The 26,430-nt window shown below is 41.8% G+C and overlaps 1 protein-coding gene across 1 annotated transcript in view; it reads right to left on the bottom strand.

The window, feature by feature from the left end:
* Window positions 1–24,216, bottom strand: part of LOC149773185 (uncharacterized) — a 73,786-nt gene extending 49,570 nt beyond the window's left edge. The window contains exon 1 of the mRNA XM_089946668.1: window positions 23,848–24,216. The gene's annotated coding sequence lies outside the window, so the exon portion shown is untranslated. The remainder of the gene's footprint in view (window positions 1–23,847) is intronic.
* Window positions 24,217–26,430: the final 2,214 nt, after the last annotated feature.

The following is a 26,430-nucleotide window of genomic DNA, read 5'->3' as shown; positions in this document are numbered from 1 at the left end:
AAAAGGGCTTTTGATTTTATGTTAACATACCATACTGTTAACATAGAGGGCACCGCTTAGGTCTCCTTCTTTTTCTTAAACTCTGTCTCACTTCTGGTCCGTAAAGCAAAACCCTCTTTAAACGACCTTGTCTTTCTACGTAGGTTCTTCTTTTCCACACACATGTGTCCGTCATCTTGACAATAGTCCACGAGGATCGGACATACATGGGTAAATCCGTTCTCAACATCATTGATGAGACGAGAGTAGAGGATTCCACGTCGGTCCAGATCTTGGTGACAAGAACAGGTGAAGGAATGCAGCGAACTGCGGTTATTTATAGGGAAAGGGAGGATCGAAACGGATTGAGTTCATTGACCAATCCAAACACGCGTTACAAAATTCAGTCACCATTCGTCCAATTGGAAGAGAGCAGTCACTGACGTCACATTCCCTATATAGAGGCACTAGCGTTTTGTGCGCAGTCAATCCATGCGACACAGTTAGCATAAACATCGCGCAAACTCAGAAGACAATGAATTGGGATGCACCGACCGTCGAGACTATCCATGTGAACCCGGATTTACTTCCAGAAGGGGTGAATTGGGATTTTGTGGATTTTCTTTCGCAAGAATTTGTTTCGGAACTAGTATATTCGTCACTTTCTCCTTCTTTACCACACGTGGAGAATTTTAACTGAGACAGAAAGAAGAACTGGAGATATTTATACAACAGCAAAAGGAAGAGGCACAAGCTTTCCTCCTACAACAAGAAGAAGAAGAGGTAAAAAAAAAAAACAAGAAGAAGAAGCAGCAAAGAAACAAGAGGGTGAAAGTCGAACGGTTACGATACTGTTAGACATTATAGCGGAGTTAAGAAGTCTGAAACAAATGTATCAGACTTCTTTATTACGATCGAAGAGAAAAAGACCTTCCCGAGCTAAACACCTCAACCCTGTGACAACACCTACCATACCACCCTTAACTATTTCTACCAAATAATCATCATCGACAGTACGCAGTCCAGAAGAAGGCCTTGGCCGTGGCAAAGGCTTAAGGCAGTTAAAGTTAATTTAAACCAACAAATACCCAAAGGCCCTTTTCAGGGCCACCCATTTCTCTCGAAAAGAGATACTATTTCAATTGCCAACATCAATTAAAACTCAAAAACCCCCTTTTTACCCATATAGTACATGTGAATGGTTGAGTGCGTGAGTGTAGATTCTTATTCTAAAAATCAAAACCAAGACACACTTACTTTTTATAGACTGTCTATTCTGGTACAAATTTTACAATCCAATTCACAACACAATATAGCACTTTAAAAAGTGTATAGGCTTCTTCTTTGTCTGTCTTCACTCTTTCTTTTTCTTAAATCTTTTCACTTTCACAGCTTTTTCCTCCACTCCATCCTCACTTTCTTCCCTTCTTCTTTTTTTCTCCTGTTTCTGTTTCTTCACCTGTCTGACTTCTTCCTCTTCTTCCTCTCCATAGCTCCCCTATTGTTCTTCTTGCTCCTGTTGTTTCTTAGGGCAATCTGGAGACCAATGTCCTTTTTCTTGACAATGATGACAGGTATCATGACTTTTGTCTCTTCTATCCCCATTTTGTTCTTTTTTGACGGTCTGGACACTCTGAAGACCAATGTCCTTTATTCTTACAGATATAGCAAGTATCTTGACCTTTATCTCTAAAGGAGGGTGAGTAGTCCGTCGGTTTGTCTGAAGAAAATTTTCTGATGACCCCTCGCAAAGCTCTGATGAAAAGTTCGATCTTTGTAGTCTCGTCCATTGTTCTGCTCAGTTTGAGAGTGAAATGAATAGTGGAAGGACAAGGCATATACCCCTTATATACGCTGGTCTGTCATGGATATAAAGTGACCCATGGTGTTCAAACTTTAGTCATTTGACTTTTTGCAGTCAAGATGAAACGATCAAATTCATTCGTGAAGAAAGGAGAAGAAAGTAAGAGGCAGAAACGTGACCTATCGTCTAGTACCATTGCTGAAGTCTTGGCACAAATTCATGCCAGTGATTTTCAAGAGGACATGAGTGAACCAGAATCCAAACCCAGAGAGTCTGCACCTAGTCAAAGTTCACCACCCTTAGTCAACCCTGAAAAGTACTATCACATTCGAGAGACGGAAAAGCGCTCCTCTAGAAAATTAAGAACCACGGCTTACACTTACAGGGTGAAGTTTAAAGATTTCAAGGCCGACGTACCATTGAAGAAAGCAGAAGGGTTCATCACCGAGATGTGGGATTCTTTGCTCACCACACTCAAGCGACAATGTCAACCCAAAGAATACGATCGCTTGAGACATTTCATAGAACATGACGGTTTGAAATCCCCTGTTTGGATCGAGTTTAGCAGCCCTGCAGAATTGATCCCTTCCAAAGTCGTGGACAAGATTTAACACGTGCAACAATCCAATGACCAGTTTGACATCACGGATGGAAAAGCGATACTGTCTATGACCCACGTCTCTCCTCCTCCAGGGACTGGCCGCAAAAAGTTGTTATTGGTGAACGGTCTTCGCAGCACCAAAACAAGCCTCGTTCAAATTCACAAATCTCAAGACCAGATGTGTTTAGCCAGGGCTATCGTGGTGAGACGAACCTATGCCAACAAGAACGACACGGCATAATGGAAAAGAGCCTGGAAAACTATTTAACGATCGGACCGAGCCAAACAACGAAATGAAGCAGAACTCCTGTTACAACAAGCCGGCCTGTCCAAAGACAAACACTCTGGCATTCCTGAAATGCAAAAATTGCAAGATGTCCTAGCTCCAGGCTACACCTTGACAGTGCACCCTCAAGAAGTGTGCGGACCTCTGTTGTTTAGAGGTCAAGATTTTAAAGATGGAAAATACATTCATCTCTATCATCACGATGAACATTTCGATACCATTACCAGTATCCCCGCATTCCTGGGATACGGTTATTACTGTGAGAAATGTGACTATGGCTATAACAATCGAGAGCAACACAAACATTGCGGATCGAAATGCTCAGGATGTTTGGCCTCTCAACCTTGTCTGGACAAAGGACAAGAAAGAGTGCATTGTCCTACATGTCTGCGTACGTTTGTCAGCCCTGCCTGTTACCAACAACATGTGAAGACACACGGTTCACAGCAGAAATCTACTAGTCAACTCCTGAGATTGTGCCCTACGTGTGGACAAGGCATATGTACCAATAGTGCCAAGGCACATGTATGTCGAGGAAAGAAAAAATGTCACATTTGTCGCCAAATCGTGGACTTGGAACACCAATGCTACATGCAAAAATACCAACCCCAACAAGAGAAAGATGATGGTCACAGGAAGAAGAATGGCAATTTCATCTTTTTCTATTTCGAATGCATACAAGAGACTGGCATTCACATTCCTAATTTCTGCGTGGCTCATCGAGCGTGCGAGAAGTGCATTCAAGAACCTACCTTCAGTTATTGCCCTCATTGCAGCAAGATTCCTGGAGGACGTGAAAAAAAGTTTCGGAGACCGAACATTAGCCGATTTCGCCCGATGGGTCTTAGAACCCATCGACAAAACATGGAGCCAAGAGGACATCGAACGTTACGGAGATTGTCATCGTCATGCCACGGTGATGGCTCACAATTTCTCCGAATACGATGGACAGTTTCTTCTCAGATACTATACAGAACATGGCACCGAACGTCCTAAAGTCACTTTGAACGGAGCCAAAATCATTTTCATACAAGTGGGACAAGTACAGTTTAAAGATTGGATGAGTTCTTTGGCCATGCCTTTGAGCCGAATGCATAAAACGTTTGGAATGACAGAAATGGCTAAAGGGTACTTTTCACACTTTTTCAATACGGAAGCCAATCAACATGCCATTCAACCCCATTTCCTGAGGCCCAATATTACGACCCCGACAACATACGTACCGAACAACGAGAAGATTTCTACGCTTGGTACCAGGCTCACGCCTCGGACCCATTTGACTTTCAGGAAGAAATGCTAAAGTATTGTCGTTCAGACGTGGACATTTTACGGCGTTGCTGTGGAAAATTTCGAGAACTGTTCATGGAACACGGAGGGGTCGATCCTTTGAAAGAAGCTTGCACCATTGCCAAAGCGTGTTCTTTAGTGTACCGCCAACGATTTATGCTTGAAAACACCGTGGCTGTCATCAGTCCTCAAACGACCAACTATGTCAAACGTCAATACTCGGTTAAAGCCCTACGCTGGTTACATTACTTGTGAGACAAGTAAGGCAAGTGGATTCAGCATGCCCGCAACGTAGGGTTGAAAAGACCATCGGAACGTATTCGGTAGACGGCTGGGACTTAGAAAACACCAAGATCGTGTACGAGTTTAACGGTTGCTTATTTCACGGATGTCCCGTCTGTTACCCTGATCGTGGCACTAAAAATCAGTTTTTGCATCGAACCATGGAAGACTTATACCAGGACACTTGTCAGCGACACTTGAAGTTAGAACAGCAGGGATACCAAGTGGTGGAAATGTGGGAACACGAATACCATCACCGTTTGAAAATCGATCCCGAGTTTAAACGCATCGTGGAAAGTTACAAGTTCATGGACCCCCTGAACCCGAGGGATAGTTTGTACGGAGGAAGAACAAATGCCACCTGTTTGCTGTACCAAGCCGACGAAGAGAAAGGAGAAGAAATCAAATACTTGGACGTGTGTTCGCTGTATCGCTACATCAGCCTAAAAAACATTCGATAATACGAAGGTCTGGTCAAGTGCAAAATTTTAACTTACACGGACTTGTACCATCCCGTGTTACCTGACCATTGCCAATGCAAGCTGATGTTTCCCTTGCGCCGTAGTTGTGCCGAAACGTGCAGCCAAGATCAACCTTGTCAGCACACCCAGGAAGAACGCACCTTCACGGGAACGTGGGTAAGCGTGGAATTCTTCAAAGCTCTGGACATCAGATACCAACTGTTAGAAGTGTACGAAATTTGTCACTTTCCCAAGACACAACAATACCACAAGGGTGACCCCAGTCAGAAAGGAATTTTCGCAGGCTACGTGGATGCCTTTTTGAAAATGAAACAAGAAGCCAGTGGCTATCCTTCCTGGTGTCACACTCCCGAAGACCAATAGACATTTAAAGAGAAATACTGGGAACAAGAAGGTATCACTTTAAACCACATCGAGAAAAACGAAGGCAGGCGATCGTTTGCCAAAGTGATGTTAAATTGATTGTGGAGTAAAATGGCACAACGACCGTGTTTACCCAAGACGGAGTATTTGACAGAACCTTCCCGCTACTTCCAGATGATTCACGACAAAACCAAATACATGAAACACGTGGACGTCGTTCGCGAGGATTTTGATCTTAGTGAATTACGAAGAAGATCTGAACTTTGTAAAAGCCGACGAATTTGGAAATGTCATCATTGCGACTTACGTGACAGCTCATGCTCGCTTAATATTGTACGAAGCTTTAGAACTGTTAGGAGAACGCGTCCTGTACTTTGATACGGACAGTTGCATCTACATTGAGTGCCCAGGTCAACATCACCCTGACATCGAAGGAGACCGTTTAGGAGCCTGGACAGACGAGCATCCCGACGACAAGATTCTAAGTTTCGCGAGTGGCGGTCCTAAAAATTACGGCTACGAATACCGTGACTAACAAAGAGCAGGCACACGGAGTGTAAAGTGAAAGGACTGACTCTGAATTATCGTACCAGTCGAGTGGTGTACTTTGGCGTATTGCAAGAAGCCTCGCAGTCTAGAGAAAATGAAAACTTTAAAGAAACCACCTATCAGTCAAACAAGATTGTACGTTTACCCACTCACCAAATCGTCAGTCGACCCTTGGAAAAAGTTTATCAAATTGTGTACCAGAAGCGAGTGCGACTTCCCAAACACTTCACTTTGCCGTATGGACATGTTGGTATTGGTCGGTATATAAAAAGGGACAATGTCCAAGATCGATAGTTCATTGTGACTACCAAGACCAAGCAAACAAGATGAATCCTTTGAAAGAGACATCATTCAAGTTTGGGAATTGTAAAAAAAAGTTTTACCTTCCCATAGTGTGACTAACATTGGATGGATAAGGCCCATGCATTGCGACGGAAAATGTCTGCAAGTGTCCATGCGGTTACCATTGTAATTGCGTAAAGGAGTTTGCAGACGAGTGCGATTGTGAGCCTTGCGATGTGAGCGATACTGTACGCTGTGACCTTAGCGATGCCGTAAAGCATCATGGGAACTTTGTTATCACTACCCCTATCATGGAAAGTCATGCTTTGCGTGTCAAACCTGATGGATGCGAAATCGATGCTACTCGTCCTCTTGGAAACTTTATTGGGTTTCATGGTCAATGTGGACGTCAACCTTCACGTCTACCACCCTATGGATGTCATCCAGCCCTGAGCAAACTCCTATCGATGTCACCCTACCTTCATCGAAACGAACCTGTGAAAGACGAATATTCGTTCCCTGTGCGTTTGTCTAAATACTGCAACTTTGAAAATCGTTTTCAATCGTTCAAAGGAAAATGGCCTAAGTATCTGGGAGGACCAACCCCCGAAGAATTAGCCAGAGCCGGATTTTTCTACTTGGGCGAAGGGGATAAAGTCAAGTGCTTCAATTGTGGTGTGACATCACCACTGGGAACCACAAGATTCGGCCTACCTGGAACATGCTCGATGGTCTCCCAGTTGTCACTATTTACTTTTAGTAAGACAATATCAGTAATCCCTAAATGGATACTTTACAAGAGAACATTCGTTGTTTGCCTGTGGAATTGAGAGAATGTATTTACAAAGAACTGGTCAAAATACAATTGAAATGTAAAGAATAATTACATCCGTTACGTCACCGGTGTTCGGGACACTGGTGCCTGAATGCTATAAGCGGACTGATTCATTTAAAAGTGATTCATTGGACAGACTTTCATCAACTATTCCGTCGTTCAAAGGATTGTTTTGTTACTGATGATTCTATTTGCTACCAGGTAGACTTACTGCAACAAATTTCAGAGGAAGAAGAGTTAAAGGAATACCAACATCTTTCACAGAATGTCACCTTAGTGAAAGAGGAAACTTCTAAACGAACTGTAAAGTGCAAGTTAGTGACTAAACCATTTAGATTTGCTACTGGAGTAAAACCATCTCTGACCGGGCAGTACACTTATTGTCTACGACAAAATACAAGTTTTTTTAGTATGACCTATTCATGGATACTTTACAAGAGAACATTCGTGCTTTGCCTGTGGAGTTGAGAGAACGCGTTTACCGAGAACTGGTCAAAATACAAGTGAAACGTAAAAAACAATTGCATCCGTTACGTCACCGGTGTTTAAACCACTAGTACCTGAATGTTATAAAAGGACTGATTCAGGCGAAAGTGTTTCATTGATCAGACTCTCATCAACTACCCCATGGTTTTAAAAAGGATTGATTTATTATTGATGATTCTATTTCTTACAATGTAAACTTACTGCATCGAATTCCAGAGGAAGAGTTAACGAGTTACCAAAATCTTTTACACAAAGTCAACTTAGTGAAAGAGGAAACTTCTGAACGAACTGTGATGTGCAAATTAGTGACTAAACGATTTAGATTCGACACAAGTAAAACCATGTCTGTGCAAACAGTACATTTCTTGTGTCAGACAAAAGAGGATTTATTATGACCTATTCATGGATACTATACAAGAGAACATTCGTGGTTTGCCTGTGGAATTGAGAGAACGCATTTACCGAGAACTGGTCAAAATTCAAGTGAAACGTAAAGAACAATTGCATCCATTACGTCACCGGTGTTTGAACCACTGGTACCTGAATGCTATAAGAGAACTGATTCGTCAGAAATTGTTTCAGTGGTCAGACATTGTTCAAAACTTTGAGGTCGCAAATGATCGACATGTTCGTAATTTTGGTTGCTTCGAGATTCACCTAGTGCAGCGAATTGAGGAGGAAGATTTAAAGGATTACCAACATATTTAACGTGGAATCTGCTTAGTGGAAGAGGAAACCTCTAAACGAACTCTGAACTGTAGGTTACAGTATGCAAGATCTAGATTTCCTACTAGAGAACGAAGATCTCTGGCTTGAAAGTACATTTATTGTATCCGAAAAAAAAGAAAATATGAATACAGGCTGCCATGCCATGGCTTTTATCACATGTGATTGAACAGATTCCGTGGAAGGAACTCAATGACAATATTCAAACCGTGGATCATTACCATCAATTATTACAAGAACTGTTTCCGTTCAATTTAGGTCGACAAGTGGTGTGTGTATTAGTGACTTGTTTTCTAGGATTTCGTTTACCAGCCGATTCCTTGTGGACTCTTTACGAACAGTACTTACCACCCAAATGGCCTTAAATCTTCACGAAAGACTCATTTTGTTCAAAGCCTTGCCTTTTCATCTGAATACTTCTCGACCTCTACGGGGAAAAAGATTCGTCAACTTTTAGCTACCGAAGACGTGTATGACGATGTGTGTGTAGCTTGTGACTTACACCCCCATTGGACAGATGTACGCGCCTGGAAAAAATGGGGTCTTGAGGCTTGGACCCAAGAAGTGGCCCAGTATGCTCGAGACTTGTGATCCTTCCTTCCAACGTCCAAAAGAAAAAAGTCACTTTTCAACCTGTGTTAGTGATAGTACCAGAAGAAGAAGAACTCGTCACTCAGGACAGAACTGTCATGGACATTCCTGAAAGACCCTTTCGGGAGGACACTTGTGTTACCTTACCCCCTGTTGAACTTGTCAGAACATTACCCAAAACATGCTGTACAGAAACTTGTTTCTATTCCACTTCGATCGTTTTCATGTGCATTTTATCGTTGTACTTAAGCTTTTGGCTTTTATGTATTTTAGTCTTTCGTTTATATTTTTAAAACATCAATAAACGTATCCTGAAAAAAGTATAAAAACTCTTGTCTTGTCCGTTTTCCTGTCACAAGTGACATTCCTGACACTATGGCTACCTCTGCTCTCTCTGCTCCCTCTTCCTCTACTTTCAAAGTAATCGACGAACACTTAGACCGTACCAGTTGGGAGGCTTTGTATCTTCGCCATCTCTTTAACATGCTCATTGCTGGACCTAGCGGTTCAGGCAAAACCGAATGTGTCAAACGTTTGATCGAACATAAACATCATTTGATCGATCGTCCACCTCAACGCATCGTGTGGTGTTACAAAGAGTGGCAATCGGCGTACAGCCTCTTGCGAGAAAGTCAAGGCGATTTCATCGTGTTTGTGGAAGGCGTTCCTAACAAAGACGACGGAATCGTCTCTGACTCTTGTCAAACCGATTTGGTTATTTTCGATGACATGTTAGGAGAAGACGAAGACGAAATTAAACTTTGGTTTACGCGCAAAGGGCATCAACGTAATGCCAGTGTCATGTAAATCACTCAAAATTTGTTTCAACAAAGTAAAGACCATCGCACCATCAGTCTCAATGCTCAGTACGTGGTCTTTTTTAAAAGCCCTCGAGATAAATCGCAAGTGCTAGTCTTAGCCAAACAGTTAGGAACGCCTTGGCTCACTCAGGCGTACGACGATGCCACTCAAACTCCACATGCCTATTTACTAGTCGATTTGAAACCTACAACCTCAGATTATTTGCGATTTCGTACCCAATTATTTCACCACTGGTGTCAAGACGGAGGGCCTGTCCTGTACACGTCTCCGTCCTCGACTTAACCCCAAAAAATCTATAAAAACCTTAGACACTTTTCGTCTGTCTCAAACAGTTTGAACATGACGTCCCTTCAGTCGCATCTTCCCATCAAATTGATTCTTGCCTTGTATGGCATCAGTCGCGAAAAAATCCACAAATACGTGCTCGTGTCTTAGAAGTCAGTCTCAAAGAAGTCTTACGGTGTTTCACGGTGACAGCACGTCAATTACTGCAAGGCATCATTCAGATTCCTCATCAAACCAAACGATTTTTTGATCGAAACAAGGTAGCTTTGACCCAACTGACCGATCCCCGCATCGACACTCAAACCAAAAAACAAATCATTTTGAAACCTGGAGGGAGCGGTACTCTAGGAAGTGTCATCATTCGCTCTCTCTTACGATGGGATCCTAATGCTCCCAAAGTTCTCTCCAAGAAAAAAGTCAAACGAAGTCCCAAGAAGAAAAAGAGCAACGGTGTCAAGACCAGGTCACCACCCCGGAAAAAGAAAAGCCCACAGGAAAAGATACAGAAGTCCTCCGAAAAAGAAAAGCCCACAGAAAACTAGTCGCAATAGAGGCACATCGGCCAGGACGTAAACTTACACTCACAAACCACGACCTGCAACGGCGGTGACCGCGTCTCCGGTAGCCTCAGGTTCATCCACTTCTCCGTTGATGACACCAAGAAGTTCTTGGAGACGTTGATGACACCAAGACCTTCTCTGTTGTGACACCAAGAACTTTTCCAGTGACAGGAAACTCCTCTTTAGTGGCAGTGGCCGCTGCTCACAAAGCACCTTCTCCCAAAATCAAAGTCCAAGAGATATAGGCTATGTTACAGAGTTTACTCGATTTGTCCAAGCAAGAACTGGCTCGATTTAGTCCGTTACGTACCCCTGCACGACGTGTCATGCCTGTCCTCAAGTTGATAGGACGTGAAGACAATCAGTGGCGACGCATTCCAGTATAAAAAAGGTCTGTGACAAAGTAGGGATGTCAGCATTTTGGTGCTCCTGAAGACTCAAAGATGTCACCCTCCAAAAAACATCCCTCTTCTAAACCCCAAGGAACGAAACGGAAAGGACTGCCTCCTCGTTTAGTCAAGCATGGGGACATGTTTTCTGTCCTGTCCAAAGCTTCTCCACCCATGCGAAAAAAAACTCATTCAATCAGCCTCCAAAGAGATCATTGATACCGTGTACGAATGTTGTTTGAACGTTTTGAAAGGCACGATCCCTTTGTCCAAGCACCAGAAACAATGGTTAGACAAGCGTCGTCACGTTCTTCGTCAAATGGTTCAAAAGAAATTTCCCATTTGCCAAAAGAAGAAGATGTTGGTCCAACGTGGAGGAATTTTATCCCTCTTGTTATGCCCATTACTGAAAGGAGTTTTGGGAACCATGTTGGGAGGACTCGTGGGAGCAAGATAAAAAGGACCTCTGAAGTCCCAAGATCTCAGACGTAACCCTTGAAATTGAATGGAAGGACGAAAACTAGCTTTAGTGCCTTACAAACGATAGATGGAATACCATCGTTGGCAAGAACAGCGGACCACGCATTTGCCTCCCAATCCCCATTTGAGCGAGACGTCCCAGTTGCAACACGAATTGCAGTCCTTCATAGATCGTCACGATTTGTCCTAAACAGAAAAATCGCAAAAGCACGGTCAACTCTTGCTACGACTGCAACTCTTTCACCAGAAAGCTTTAGATGAAACAGATTTACCCACTCTGAAAGATTTTATGACCTTTAAAACCTTGATCAAAAGTCACCATTACCACCACCAATACCAGTAACCAAGACAGAAAAAGGAGAAAAAGAAGAAGAAGGGTTTCAAACTCCACCATAAAAAGTACGCAAGTTAACAACACCACCTACCTCCAGAAGGATGGATTAAAAAGATGATGACCACCCCTTCTTCATTAGAAGACAAAAAGAAGGTGAAGACAGGAGTGAAACAAGAACCGATATCCCCTGTTCAGACATCCTCCTCTTCGACACCTATCGCTGGTCGCACACGCAAAGCATTACAAACCAAACAAATACCCCACGAGAAAAAGAGAAGCATCCTCAAAGAGTGGGTGCCTTATTAACAAACAAGATGGAAAAGGTGTTAGCCAGCATTTACTACAACCCATCCCATCCTGCAGGTTACGGAGCAGTTCAAAAATTGTATCGTGCTGCCAAAACTCGACTGAAAAGTCTCCGTTTACCTCAAGTGCAACGATGGTTACAAGAACAAGCTACCTACACTTTACACAAACCTATTCGACGCAAGTTTTCCAGAAGTCGCACCCGAGTGGAAGGCATCGATCATCAATGGCAAGCCGATTTAGCCGATGTCTCTCATTTTCCCACTTACAATCGTGCCTTCAAATATTTGTTTTGTGTCATGCACGTCTTTTCCAAATTTGCCTGGGTCGTGCCATTGACTTCCAAATCGAGCAACTAGTTAGTGCGAGCCCTGCAACGGGTGTTGAAACAAAGCGATCGTCGCCCTCTTCGATGGCAAACGGACAAAGGTACCGAATTTCTGAACCAAGCTTTCCAAAAAGAATTAAAGAAACGTGACATTCATTTTTTTACCACCGAGAATCCTGAAACCAAAGCTAGCATCGTGGAACGTTTTCATCGCACTTTGAAAGAACGCATGTGGAAATATTTTACGCATCACCACACTCTGAAGTACATCGACATCTTACCGCACCTGGTACAAGAGTACAACCAATCTTACCATCGAAGCATTGGCCATGCCCCACAAGAGGTGACTCCCGACAACGAAGTGCTGGTTTCTGATCGCCTGTTTGGTACGTCCCCAACGGGGGCTGTCCCCAAGAAAAGTGGAGTGTTGGCCATAGGAGATTGGGTGCGCATTGGCAAAACCATTCGCACTTTCGACAAAGATTACTTACCTAACTGGACTACCGAATTGTTTCGTGTCACAGGACGAGTGCATGGCCGTCATCCTGCCGTCTATAAATTGGAAGACATGAACGGAGAAGTGTTAAAAGGAACGTTTTATTTGACCAAGTTACAAAGTATCACCAAAACAGAAGACGTGTAAGACACAGAAAGCATTCTCGAACGCAGATCCCGTAAAGTGGGCAAACAACGTGTCAAAGAAGTTAAAGTACGTTGGAAAGGATATCCACCTAGTTTTGATTCTTGGATCGACGCTTCGCAAGTCATCGACTATAAAAAGAAGTGACCATCATGCCCTTTCACACAGACTCAGCTACTGCGACTTCTCCTTCACCCAGTTCTTCTCTATAAGAAACAACCATTGTGGGTGTGGTGTGGAGAACGTGTGCCTAAAACGCAAATCGTCTTTTTCTGCCAAATCTTTGTGGTGTATTGTATCATCGGTGCAGCCATTGCCAATTTGAGTTTGCAACAAGGAGACAAACAATTGTGGACCATTTTATTGAGCAGGTGCATTGGTTACCTGCTTCCCAATCTCCCTGAAATTCTCCTCGAACAGCAACAACGGGAATCTTGTGTCCAGTGCCAGTGCCAGTCACCACTCCAACAACAACAACCCCATTTCGGGCGGAGACCCTCCTCTGACTTCCAGTAACCCCTCGGACAGTCACATAACTCTGGAATTATGAGTCACACTAACCAATTTTACTTAACCTTACCCAGTGACAGTTCCATGGAGGTGTTTCCCAACAACACTTTGTGCTGTTACACGGCCAAATTACCTCAGGCCATCCAATTAAATCACGAAGCCCATTGGGAAGTAGCTTTGGTAGAAATCATTCACCCGACCCAAGTCCTCAATGTCCTTCCCAATCAATTTTTTTTCTTTTTTCAGTGGAAGTTCATGATCAGCAAATTCAACAGTACTTGGATACCCATATAAAATATGAAAACAAAATACATAACTCAGAAACTCAAAAGTTGACCTATCGCTTGATCATTCCCTCAGGCTAATTTGATCTTTGTGTACTCCGATGTGGTGGAGTATAACGTAGTGGGACACACCTCCGTACCGTTACTGGGTGTCATTCCTTTTAAAGTGGATTCTGCCACGGTCGCTGACGAGGAAGGTGGAAACACTTATCACAATCACCGCAACTTTGTACATTCTCACTATTTTCCCGTCAGCAAGTCTTATTTGGACACGGTCAACATTGCTATAAAAGGAGATCTGGGACAAAATATTCCATTCACCAAAGGGAAAGTCACGGTGAAACTCCATTTTCGAAAACGGTTCTCTCACGACTCGTAAGTCATGTATCCAGTGTACCGAGGTGTTGCTCAACAGCGAGGACACAATTTATGAGATACGTTGAAATCAGCTTTTCGTTCGGTGGCCCCAGTGTTGAAACCGATGGTGACACGCCGTTTGCACGCCTTGAAAGATGCGGCATTGACACACAGTAAAGAATTTCTCCAAAATGTCATCATCGACAAGCAAAATCCTAAAGAAGCCTTCTTGAGAGCAGGCAAAAATGTCTTGTTGCAAACGGGCAAATACCTTTTGGGTCGACGAGTGACACCTATAAATGCCCTGAGCGCTAGCGAGTCAGGCATTCCTACTTTCCTGACGCCACAGCAAGGACAAGGTAGAAAGAGACGACGAAGAAAATACCCTTTCACCAGACTTCACACTTCTAAAGCTAGAAAGACAAAGAAAAGAAGAAATGCTCGAGACTTAGACGTTTTTGATTATTGAAATATTTAGAAACAGAAAACTGATATACCGAGAGTCTTGAGCCTGTTCCAAGTTGGAACTGGATCTGTTTGCCATGCCACCCACCATGATGACGATGCAAGAATCCCAATGGGTGGAAGTTCATCCCGTCTCCTCTTTGACGGATTCCGCTCCCATCGAATTTGAAATCAAAGGACAGCCGGAGGATTACATCGATCTGAACAGCAATTACTTGTATTTGAAAATCAAAGTTCAAGATAAAACTGGAGGTGCTACAGACGGTGACGAGAAAGTAGCTCCTGTCAACAATTTCATGCATTCCTTGTTCAGTGGAGTGGACTTGTACTTGAAAAACAAACTGGTCAGCAGTAGCATGGACACTTACCCTTATCGTGCCTACCTGGAAAATCTCTTGACGTACGGAATAGACACCAATAACACTCATCTCAATGCCTGTGTGGTATGGGAACCTGACGATGCGTGCGAGTTTGACGAAACCGAAATTGATAAAAAAAAAAGCATACAGTGAGGGATTAGTAGAACGAAGAGATAAAATCAAAGAGGGAATAAGTTTAGAACTGATGGATCGTTTGCATTTGGACATGTGGTTGCAAGAGAAGTATTTGCTGAACGGGGTGAATGTCCGCATGAGACTGAATCGTAGCAGTACCACTTTCCATTTATTGGCTGATAGTGCCGATTACAAAATCGTCATCCAAGAAGCCAGACTCTACGTACGACGCGTGGAAGTGTTACGTAAAGTGGGAAATGACATCAGTCACACTTTGAGCAGAACGACCGCCAAGTATCCAATACGACGTGTGGAAGTGAAAACCTTCACCATTCCTTCTGGACAGCGCTCCATGATCGAAGATCATCTGTTCCAAGGACAGTTTTCCAAACGTTTAATCCTTGGTATGGTTGAGAATACATCTTCCAATGGAGTCCACAATCAAAATCCTTTCCACTTTCAACACTTTGGCGTGTCCAAAATTGAAGTCAGTCGCGATAGCAAGACCTTGTGTACCCGACCTTTCGAGCCTGACTTTGACAACAAGAATTACTTGAGGTCGTATTTGTCCCTGTACGAAGCCACGGGACAGTCAGGGACCAACACCAGTCATCGAATTACGTATGAGGATTATGCAGGAGGCTATGCTTTGTGGGCTTTTGATTTCACTCCAGACCAAGGCAGCGAAGAGGGACATTTCCACCTTATAAAATCCGGCCAGATTTGTGTGGAAATTCAGTTTGCTTAAAATCTAACAGAAACTGTGAACGTCATCCTATATGCAGAATTTGACAATACGATAGAAATCAACAGTTTGAGAGAAGTCATTCTAGACTATTTGAAGCCATGGAAAACTGCTATCCCTCTTTACCTAGTGGAGAAACTTTGGACATGGAATGTGAGGAGATCATGAAAGGAGGATACCCAAGACAAAGACGAAGAAGTCATAATGGTGAAGTCCGGATGGCCAGAACAAGAAGTACATTTAGTCTCCTGTTTTGCTAAAGTCCTGGGATATAAAATTAATGAATTGATCAAGAAAGATTGCTATGGATGTCAAAACGACCATCCCAGTCAAATTCAACACGATAAATGCCTGATGCTGAGTCAAAAAGAAAAATTGGACAAGTAACTGGAAACAGCTTGGAGTCTCATCTCGGATGAATTCGTGTTTGATCAGTGGTATAAAGGCTTGAGGAAATATTCTTCCTTCTTTAACGCCTCTGGAGATCCGTCGCATCGAAACTCTCTTGGACCAGGGTACGAAGTCGGAGCTAATAACCATTTACTTGTCAGACATTTTCCAAGAGAAAGTTAGGATGTAATTTATCACTTATTATCATCTGTGAAGAAAGAAAACAAAAAAAAACCGCAAAAAATGGATACCTGGGAACTGTATTATCTTTTGAACCACAGTTCGTACACGGCTTCTTGGAATCCTGTCGTATGTTCTAAAGATGAACTCCCTCATCGCAAACCTCAAGACCACCAAGCTTATGTGATCGACACGGACGACAGTCATCTCGCAGGAGCCCACTGGGTAGCCGTCTACTTTCCTCAAGAAGGATGTGTGGAATATTTCGATTCGTATGGATTGCCCCCTTTGGAAGACGATATCATTGACATTATGAGAAGAAATGCTCGGACCACACGATTCAATAATGTAAAATTACAAAGCACAGATTCATTGGTGTGTGGACAATATTGTGTGTATTTTCTGCATCATCGCAGCCTGGGATATTCTTTAGAACATGTAGTGACTTATTTTGATCGTCATTCTTCCTGAAACGATGAGAAAGTAGATCGATAGTTTTGTGACCATTATGCTTATCGTTTATCTCTAGCTAGGAAACGTAGTGTACATCCATGGCCCAATGACTTCCAACAGTGGAAATCACAATTTCATTCACAACGTTGTCAGCCATGTCCAAAATAGATAGTTATTTGAAGAAAGAAGTGTTTGTTATTTAAAATGAATGGTTAATGTTGAAAAAAAAATGTTACTTGTTAGTTATGAGTTATTTGAATAAAAATGTTGTGTTTTGAATAAAATGCCTTTGTCGTTTGTTTTGTTATAGGTATCATGATTCATGCCTTTGACTTCTCTCTATCGCTCACATAACACTAATTTAGCGTTCCGACTCAAAAACCGTGTAGGGATGTTTTCCTTCACGTCCGCGCTGTTACTATAAAACGGGATAATCTCCAGTCTGCCCATCCACTGCTGACTCATCCTCCTACAAAGATGTGCTCAAGATTAGCCAAGTTGAACGAAGCCTACGTGAATTTCCATCGTGTCAGACAAAGTCTGATACCAAGCCTGACGAGATAGAGAATGTTACAATGTTAAAAGTCACTGAAGACCTGACAGAAAAGCTCTTCAGAGAAGAAATTAACAGGGAGAAAGAAGAATGGACGGAGAAGTACAGACTTTAGAAACAGCAGAGAGAACAGAGACAGCAGCAGCAACAACAACATCAGCAGCAACCTGAACCTGACAGAGGCTTTGTCGACTGTCGTATCGACACCAAAGAGTTCTTCTTCTCTTTCCGATGAAGCAGACCTTATCCTGTGAGAAAGCCTGTCGTCAGAGGATATCCTGTGAGAAAGCCTGTCGTCAGAGGAGGCCGCAATCTTAGAACCTAAAAGATTGCCATAGCTTCAAGTTCACACAAAAAACCAGCCCTTTTCAGGGCTACCCATACCTAGCAAAGAAATAACAATCCATTGCCTATGATAAGATAGAAAAAATTAGAAGTGCGTGTATAAGCACATGAATTCTTTATCTTGGTTAAAAAGTGCGTGTATAAGCATTTTCTTTAAGGGGATAATGAATTTTTTTTAAAATAGTATTTGTTAGTAATAAAATTGAGTGAGTGTTTCTTTTAGGTCCGCGCGTTTTGTTGGTCATGATCTAGGTAATATAAGCTTTGGGTCTTATGGGGTGTTTTCCTTCACGTACGCGCTTTTCATATAAATTGAAAAAACGGTCAGCAGTCTGACTACCCTTGTTGATTGATCAGCAGTAAATATGAGCAGCAGACTAGCAAAACTGTTAGAACTCCAGATGCACCTGGAATATGCCAGACGCCTACTTAATGAACTGGCAGCTGAGGCCATCGTCGATGAAGGCAGAATGAAAGAGGACGAGGAAGAGAGAAGAAAGAAAGAAGAGGAAGAAAAAAGAGAGGGATCAGGTTTCACATAATGTTGAGCCCTGTGTGCAAGGTGACACCTGAGGCAAGGACGCCTTCACAGGCAACAGCAACACCACAGCCTGTAGCTGCACCACAGCCACAACCACAACAGGAGGTAAGGATGCCAATTCATCCTAGATTTAGAAATAGGAGAAGAGAAAGGGAAGTCCTCACTATCCCAGAGACCGAAGATTGGAATAGTGAAGCCACTCAACCCGCCTATGCGCTCCCAGTGGCAAGGGTGAATTGGCAAGGAGACTGGAGTAGGAGATGCGTGTGCGGTGCCAGACCCGAAAGGTGGCAGCATTAGATCGACTCATCTGGATTTCTGAAAAACAGCCCTTTTCAGGGCTAACCAAAACTCTAGAAAAGAAATAGTAATCAATTTGCCAATGTGTGAATGTGGAGTAGTGTGATTATAAACACTCACTCATTTCCTGGTGTGATTGTATGCGTTTATGTGTGTGTGTTTGTGTGTGTGTGTGTGTGTGTGCGTGATTGTAAGCGCTCGCATAGGTATGTGGAGATAGTAGATTATGGTTATGTTTTTGCTGCTTCGAGTGTGTGGATAGCAGATAATGTGTTTGATTCTGCTGCTTCGGGTGTGTGAATAGTAGATTTGGGTCATGTTTTTTTGCTGCTTGGCGTGTGTAGATAGTATATTTGGGTTTGGTTTTGCTGTTTCCCGTGTGTGGATAGTATATAATGAGGTTAGATTATATGGTTCATTACCTTTGTGTGAATAGTATATAATATGAGAAGAGAAAAGGATGTTTTCCTTGACGTCTGTGCTTTACATATAAGAACTTACAGCATTCGTCGTTCGCGCCATTCTACGGAATAACGACAAGGAAGATGGTGGCTGTAACAGAATTGTTCAACAACTTGAGACATAGTTATTTTTGGATAGTAGATGGAATGTACGTGGTGGAGACACTAGAGAAGGAATGGAAATATCCAGTTACAAAGGATTTTGTGACCAGACAAGTCACAAGTGTGAAATTAGCTATGGATCTGCTTGAGGGTATGTTAAAAAAAGAAGTGAAAAAGATAAGAGTATTGATTGACCCTCCCTATATGTGAGTAGATAGCTTAAAGGAAGCTCTGGGTAATGTAACAATAATAATAATGGTAGTCTCTCGAGTCGAGGAAGACAAGTTGTGCGATCTCATTCAACGGTGGACGCGCATGTGGCTCCTGAGTCCAAATTCCGATGCACACAGGCGGTTGCATGGGACACCGGTGGTTGGTGGTATTTGTGATACAGTTCTGTGACGTCTCTCCCGAGTTGCAGCAAGACGCTTGCGGCGTTCATCCTTAAAGGTGGAACAGGCTTTTCTGGTCAGCGCTCGCCAATGGCTTCTGTCTAAGGCAGCGAGCTCGAGCTGGCGGGGTTGGAGGTCTGTCCATTTGATGTTCATCTTGAGGTTGTCTTTGTACCTCTTATGAGGGCGGCCTTGGTTTCGGTTTCCCTGGGTTAGCTCGCCATAGAACAAATGCTTTGGGATTTGATCCATGCGGATGACATGGCCAGTCCAACGAAGCTGGGCCTTGATTAGTTTGGCTTCGACACTTGTTGTGTTGGCTCTGTCAAGGACTTCCTGGTTGGTGATTCGGTCTAGCTACTTGATCCGCATAATGGATCTCAGGGAGCGCTGGTGGAATTGTTCCACCTGACTGATATGTCTTCGGTATAGTGTCCACGTTTCACAGCCATACAAGAGATACGTGAGGACAACTGCATTGTACACTTTCATCTTTGTTGACAGGCGTATGTCCTTGTGCTCCAAAACCTTGATTCGAAGTCGTCTGAGTGCTTGACTGGCTTTTGGGGTCCTCGCAGTGATTTCTTTGTCCAGGGAACTGTCACTAGATATTGTGCTGCCAAGGTATTTGAAACTGTCCACATTCTTCAGCTGCGTGTCGCCAATGGTGATACAGGGTTGTGAGGGGACATTGGTTGGGGCGGGCTGGAAGAGGACATCTGTCTTTCCTAGACTGATTGTGAGTCCAAATAAGTTGGAGGCTTCAGAGAATCTGTCCATGATTGCCTGTAGGTGAGTCTGTTCATGGGCCATGAGGGCACAGTCATCTGCAAAGAGTGCTTCAATAATGAGTCTTTCAAGCGTCTTTGATTTTACAGCTAGGTGACAGAGATCAAACACTGATCCATCCAGGCGATACCTAAGATATCTTGGTGTGGAGTGAGTGGTCCTATGTGAAGTGGGTTTAGACCAACTTATAAAAGCCGAGGAACTGATGAGACGAGTGCTAACCCAAGAGGTAAAGAACATCAAAGATTATTGGACAAAGGAGAGGAAAGAAAGAGAAAACCTAAAGACCAAAGAAAGCTTTGATCAACTGAACAAGAACCGGATCAAGATCCAACAGATATTCAGAGCGATGGGTCATCCTGACTGGATGCCAGAGACGGAAAGAAGGAGAAGAGGAAGAAGAAAGGTATAGTGGGAAAGACAACGGGATGGCTGAAAAAGTGGAGGAAATAAAAGAAGAAGAAGAAGGAGAAACCAAAGGCCCTTTTCATGGCCAATCATATGCCACGAAAAGAAATTAACTTTCATGCCTAATTTCTTTTTTTCTTTTTAAATGTTCAATTTCCCTTGACGCTATACAGTCCCACCATGTTCAATTTCCTTTGACGTTTTACAGTCCCACAATCTATTCCAATGTTAACTTCCCCTTGACGTCAGGGTATAAACTCACTTTGCTCCATGTTAAATTTACATAGACGTCAAGGTACAACCCTCCTAGTTTAACATTACAGTCCCTTGACGCTAGGGTATCCCTATTCACTACTGTCGGCTAGGAAGAAGAGCTAGCCTCCCATAGCAGTAAACACATTGTTTGGGGCAAGTAGAATATCTCAAAAATGGCTTGGATGACAGCTATTTTCAAACGCATCCGCCGGTTTAGTACACACTGTTTTGCAGAGTTGTCTTTGAGGAAAAGAGCTTGTGTTTGCACTGTGAGTATCACATGGTATCAAAAATGACCTTCGGACATGAAAATGCAGAAATAAATTTGGGATTGGGGTGCATACACTTCTGCTATGAACTGCCATTGACTTCTTTGGTCAAGTGGATATTTTTATGCTTTGTTTTAATAAAGGTATCCAAAAATATGAATCTTTTTGACCTCACTTGTGTGTTTGATTTTTTATGATTTTTTTATACTAGGTCGCTGATTTCGGCATTAAATTTGTACATAAAAACTGTCCCCTGTCTCCTTGTAGTGGTTCGTGTTAACGAATCAAATGTGCAAATGACGCAATTAAGGCAATTGGAATATGATCGGCTATTTCTGCCAGACAAAATAAGCGTTTGATGTATGTCGGCTCAGTAATTTAAAGAAATATCACACATTTTGTTCGCCGAAAACGTCTTTGCAGAAAAGAAACAGAGTTCTATTCTGGCAAACTATATTATTTTAATGACCAGATTGACGTTTGGACTGCCCAGGAAATTAGGAATAATTCCATGCATTGGCAATATCTCGGATTGGTTTTGGCTTCTTAAAAAGCCTAGGTACCTCCGAATTACTTCAGTTAATATACAACTGACTGAGCATCACTTGGCCATTTCCTTCTGATAATGATGTGAAATAATCTCAGAGGTGGCTGTAGGAATAAAAAAAAATATTTAATGTGTTTGGTCTTCGCCTCTGGTGGAGTGCACTGCATATGTTGCGGGAGGAAGGTCTCACTGGAAACTTTCCTATTTTGACCCCCCCCCCCCCCATTTTAAGGTAGAAGGCATTAACCTAATTATCACAAGCCTAGCATTTATAAATTCACACAGAAGCTAAATATGTAATGTGGTTGAGATTTACTTTGAGTTAGGCTTGTAAATGGGTTAGCTTGTTGGTGACTGCCTGTCACAGACGAGCATTGGAGATCAAATGCGTAATTTGGGCTGCAGATAAGCAACCGACTTTGCTTACGTATTTACATGTGTCTGCTACAGAGGTAAATATCTAAAAATCTGGATGGTTGAGGGGTGATGAAAATTGTGCTAATTTGTTATAGTACTAGTGAACTTGATTCATGCATAAGGAACATACTGATTATTTTAGCTGCCTTGCTAAATGAAATTATTCAAAATAGCTCTTTCATGTCCAAAATGAATGTAAAAAAGAGGGGTTGGTGGCAGTGTTGGTTCAGTATAAAAACCACCAGTTTCATTAGGAATTAACCTGATTGCCGCAGTCAAAATCTCATGTGTATGCTTTCTATAAAAATCATTAGTTGTTTTTATTTGTATCTTCAGTGTAAAATTATTCTCATTTTTCTGCAATAGGTCACTGTCGGATGAAAATTCACCAGATAAACTGTCCAGTGAGACCGAAAGGCTGGAATGTTCCAGTATGTATCCTTCCGCCACTATATTGTTTCTTTAAAATGAAAGTAGTTCAGAATATAGTTTTCAATATCGACGAATTATAGGGCCTCTTTCTCGATATAACGGAAAAGCCGAGGAATATCCGATCGAATATACTTTATGATACATAGGCTTGACCTCGAAATTGCACCTAGGCCTATGATTGGTCAAACTTGTAGAATCCTTCGAGTCTATTCATATCATATTGCACTAAAATTAACATCATATACGGAAAGTCCGGTGCTATATTATTAAACTACTGCTGTTATTGTAGGGTTTAACGCCATTTTTCAGCACAAGATAGGCTATACATGGCGGCCAGTATTAATGGCGTAGAAAGAACCCATGAAAACCCCGGAAAGAACCACCGACCCACGAGAAGCTACTGGCAAGCTTTCTCACCTACCCACATTGGCCGAACCTGAGACTCGAACCCACGCAGACAGAAACTACATATGTCATTCATCTAATTAAAGTACAGGATGGGGATGATTTGAAAAAAGTACGACTTTTCACAAAATGACAAAATTAGTCAGTCACTCATGTATACAAATTCAAAATATTTGTCTGCTGTGTTATAAATGTGGGGTACTGAGCAGTTATAAATCGATATATAAAAATAAAATAAAAAAATTCGTTGTGTTTAAAACTGAATATTGAAGACGGAAATTTCATGAAATAGAAAGCAAAAATAATTGTATTACTGTTCGAGTTACTTAACCTGTAGGTTTACAGTAGTGAATAAGCATCATTTAAAATATTCACTTATTGGAAGTATTCAATTTATGAATGAAATTTCATTTTCTTATAATGCCCTTAAGAAAATACGATCAAACCTGTCTGAAGGAGCCACCGGTGGTGAGCATGAAATGTTACACTCTAAGATACTAAAAAGATGTGCCAGTAGCTTCTCGAGGGTCGGTGGTTCTTTCCGGGGATTTCCCGGGTTCTTCCTCCACCATTAATACTGGCCGCCATGTATAGCCTACGTGTGCTGAAAAATGGCGTTAAACCCTAAAAAGATGTATATTTCTATAACAAGTTAGTTCATCTGAGCCGGAAAATGTGACTATTTAAAGCAGGTAGTTGCTTAATAAACATAGGTTGAGAGAGAGAGAGAGAGAGAGAGAGAGAGAGAAGGGGGGATCATATTGTTTTGGTTCAGTCCTGGCAGCCTGTACGATTTAATGAACTTACATCGTCATTAAAAAAAATAACTTATTTAAGTACATGAAAATGAGGTAATTAATGAAATTTCGTTTTTTTTTTTTTTTTTTTTTTTTTTCTTCCTGGAATGTATCTAATCGTTTTGTCATATACAAGCAGAGCCAACAGGACTTTCAGTATCCCAGAAACAATTAAGACTGGATTGTGTCTATTTTCTTTTTCTGTTTCCATAGTGTCTGCATAATTTAAACACTATCAAACAAGTTAGAAATATCTTACCTATCTTCACCTCCAATCCATGAAAATGCATAACAACTGTGTAATTTTCCTGGTATCGTATCGTTTGCATACGACCTTTGTGTGATAAGTACTATCGTCATTCGGATGAAACGCTGTTAAATGTAACATACACTACACTGCCTAACAGTTAACAGGCAGGCCTTTGTGTATGGAATCGAATAGGTAATATTTATAGCGCACTGCACTGGGTAACTTTGTTGTTGTTGTTGTTGTAGTGTTTAACGCCATTTTTCAGTACATGATAGGCTATACATGGCGGCCAGTATTAATGGTGGAGGAAGAACCCGGGAAAACCCCGGAAAGAACCACCGACCCACGAGAAGCTACTGGCAAGCTTTCTCACATACCCACATTGACTGAATCCGAGACTCGAACCGCCGCAGACAGATGAGATGGCAATGATCCGTAACGAAGAGCGCTTTAGATTACTCGGCCACTCGGTAACTTTGCTACATGTATATCGAAGGGCTAAAAAGCCATACACTCTATGAGGTAAAGGGATATCCTTTTCTCTACAAAGAAGCTGTCATTTAGGTTTCACCTATACTGGTAAATATATATTTGATCATGAGCACTCAGAAATTTAAAGTTACTGAATTTTTAATATCATGGTGTTTGCATAGGTGTACTATGGGAACTGAATTAGTAATGTGAGTCATATTCAAGCAGAGCCAACATGACTTTCTGTATCCCAAAAACAATTAAGACTTTACTGTGTTACTATTATGCACAGGAACACTCCCCCACCCCACCCCCACATCATTAGAAGAACTACAAACACTAACAGGAGAACTACCCTTATAATTACGTAGGCAAGAACTGCTCCTCCGATACTCCATTCGATTAGATACCCACCCGGACAACCATCCCACCAAGATAGCTATAAATAAGTGTAAAGTTGTCTTCAAACCCAAAATCATACCCACCACACCAAGTGGCAAAGTAATTCTTGAACTAAGAGAAAAGATACCTCTACTAAAAAAACAGGTAACAAACAATACAGACTAGAACAAATCACCATGGTTACAAAAACCACCAAGGATTAACATTGAAGCTACCAAATTATGCAATAAAGAAGGACAAGAAAACTTAATAAAACCTGTACTGGTAAACGACATCAACCAAAAATACATGGACTATGTTAAAATATATACCGATGGATCAAAAACAAACAACCTACCAAGAACAGCAACAGCAATAGTCATCCCTGAATTCAATATACAAACGGGATCCAGATTACCTGACTATTGCTCCATTTACACCACTGAATTATGGGCTATACTTGAATCACTACAATGGATCAAAGACAGCCAAATACCTAAAGCAGTCATTATAAGCGATTCCCTAAGCGTTATCAAATCGATCCAAAATCGCAATACACATTCTAGGGAACAATTCCTCGTCAAAGCATGCCATTTAATCGACAATATCACCACAGCACATCAATTAGTCGAGCTCATGTGGATACCGTCGCACATTGTAATCTCTGGCAACAAAACAGCAGACAAAGTTGCACAAACCAAACTAGGAGATCAAAACTCTATCAAGCTTAACTATAGCTCTACAGAACCACTAAGCCTCGCACAAACATATATAGACCAAACATGGCAAGATTTTTGGAACTCCTTCACAAAAGGTAAAAAGCACCATGAAACGCCCCCCCCCCCCAAAAAAAAAAACGTAGATAGGAACATACAGCTACCTAAAGGTACCTATTTAGAACAGAAAACCATAAACAGGTTAATAACTGGAAAAACTAAACTAGCCATCCGTTTTGGAAGGTTTATAGGACCCAAATCAGCAACCAGCAACCATTAACTGCTTTACCTTCCACACCACCGACGATCTACACCACGTATTCAATATGTGCCCAAAATATCAACCCGCTCGGAAAATATTTATCAAAAGCCAAAAAGTGATTAGATCACCACACACATACCCAGACTTACTTATGGACTCTAATAAAAATAAACAATCAGCATATAAAAATATAAATCAATTCATAGACTCAGCAGGACTTAGGAACAAAATATAATTACTATCCCCACAAAACCAAAAGACCCAGTAGCTAGCTAAAGAAATTCAGAAGCCACCACATAATAACCCATAACATATCATTCAATTTTATAAAAGTATTAATAAATAATTCACTTACGAAGCACCTATAAAAAACTAAGGAAACCGCAAAATCGGATGTCCTAGATATCCTTAACGAACCAAGTAATCAGTTAGGAATCCGGTCCTTGATGTCCTTAATGAACCGTGTAATCGGCTAGGACTCCGGTCTCTTGCTAAATAAAGCATAAATAACATTCAATTTCTAAAAACGTTAATAAATAAATAACTTAAAGAGGCAATATCTAAAAACTTATAAATAACATAACGTAGGAAGCACACCCTAAACACCTCGACTAGTAATACCATAATAACCTTGAAAATCTCTCTTCATGCATGATTTCTACTAAGAACCTCTATAAACAGCATAGAACATTCCCCCCCCCCCCTTTTTTTAAGAACATTTTGAAGCAGAAAGAAAATATCGGGAAAAAAAATCGCAAGAAA

Source organism: Sinohyriopsis cumingii, unplaced genomic scaffold (assembly GCF_028554795.1).
Source record: "Sinohyriopsis cumingii isolate HCF-2022 unplaced genomic scaffold, ASM2855479v2 utg000837l, whole genome shotgun sequence".
Classification (NCBI taxonomy): domain Eukaryota; kingdom Metazoa; phylum Mollusca; class Bivalvia; order Unionida; family Unionidae; genus Sinohyriopsis; species Sinohyriopsis cumingii.
Note: the sequence above shows the minus strand (reverse complement) of the source record. Positions and strands in the feature narration are given on the sequence as shown.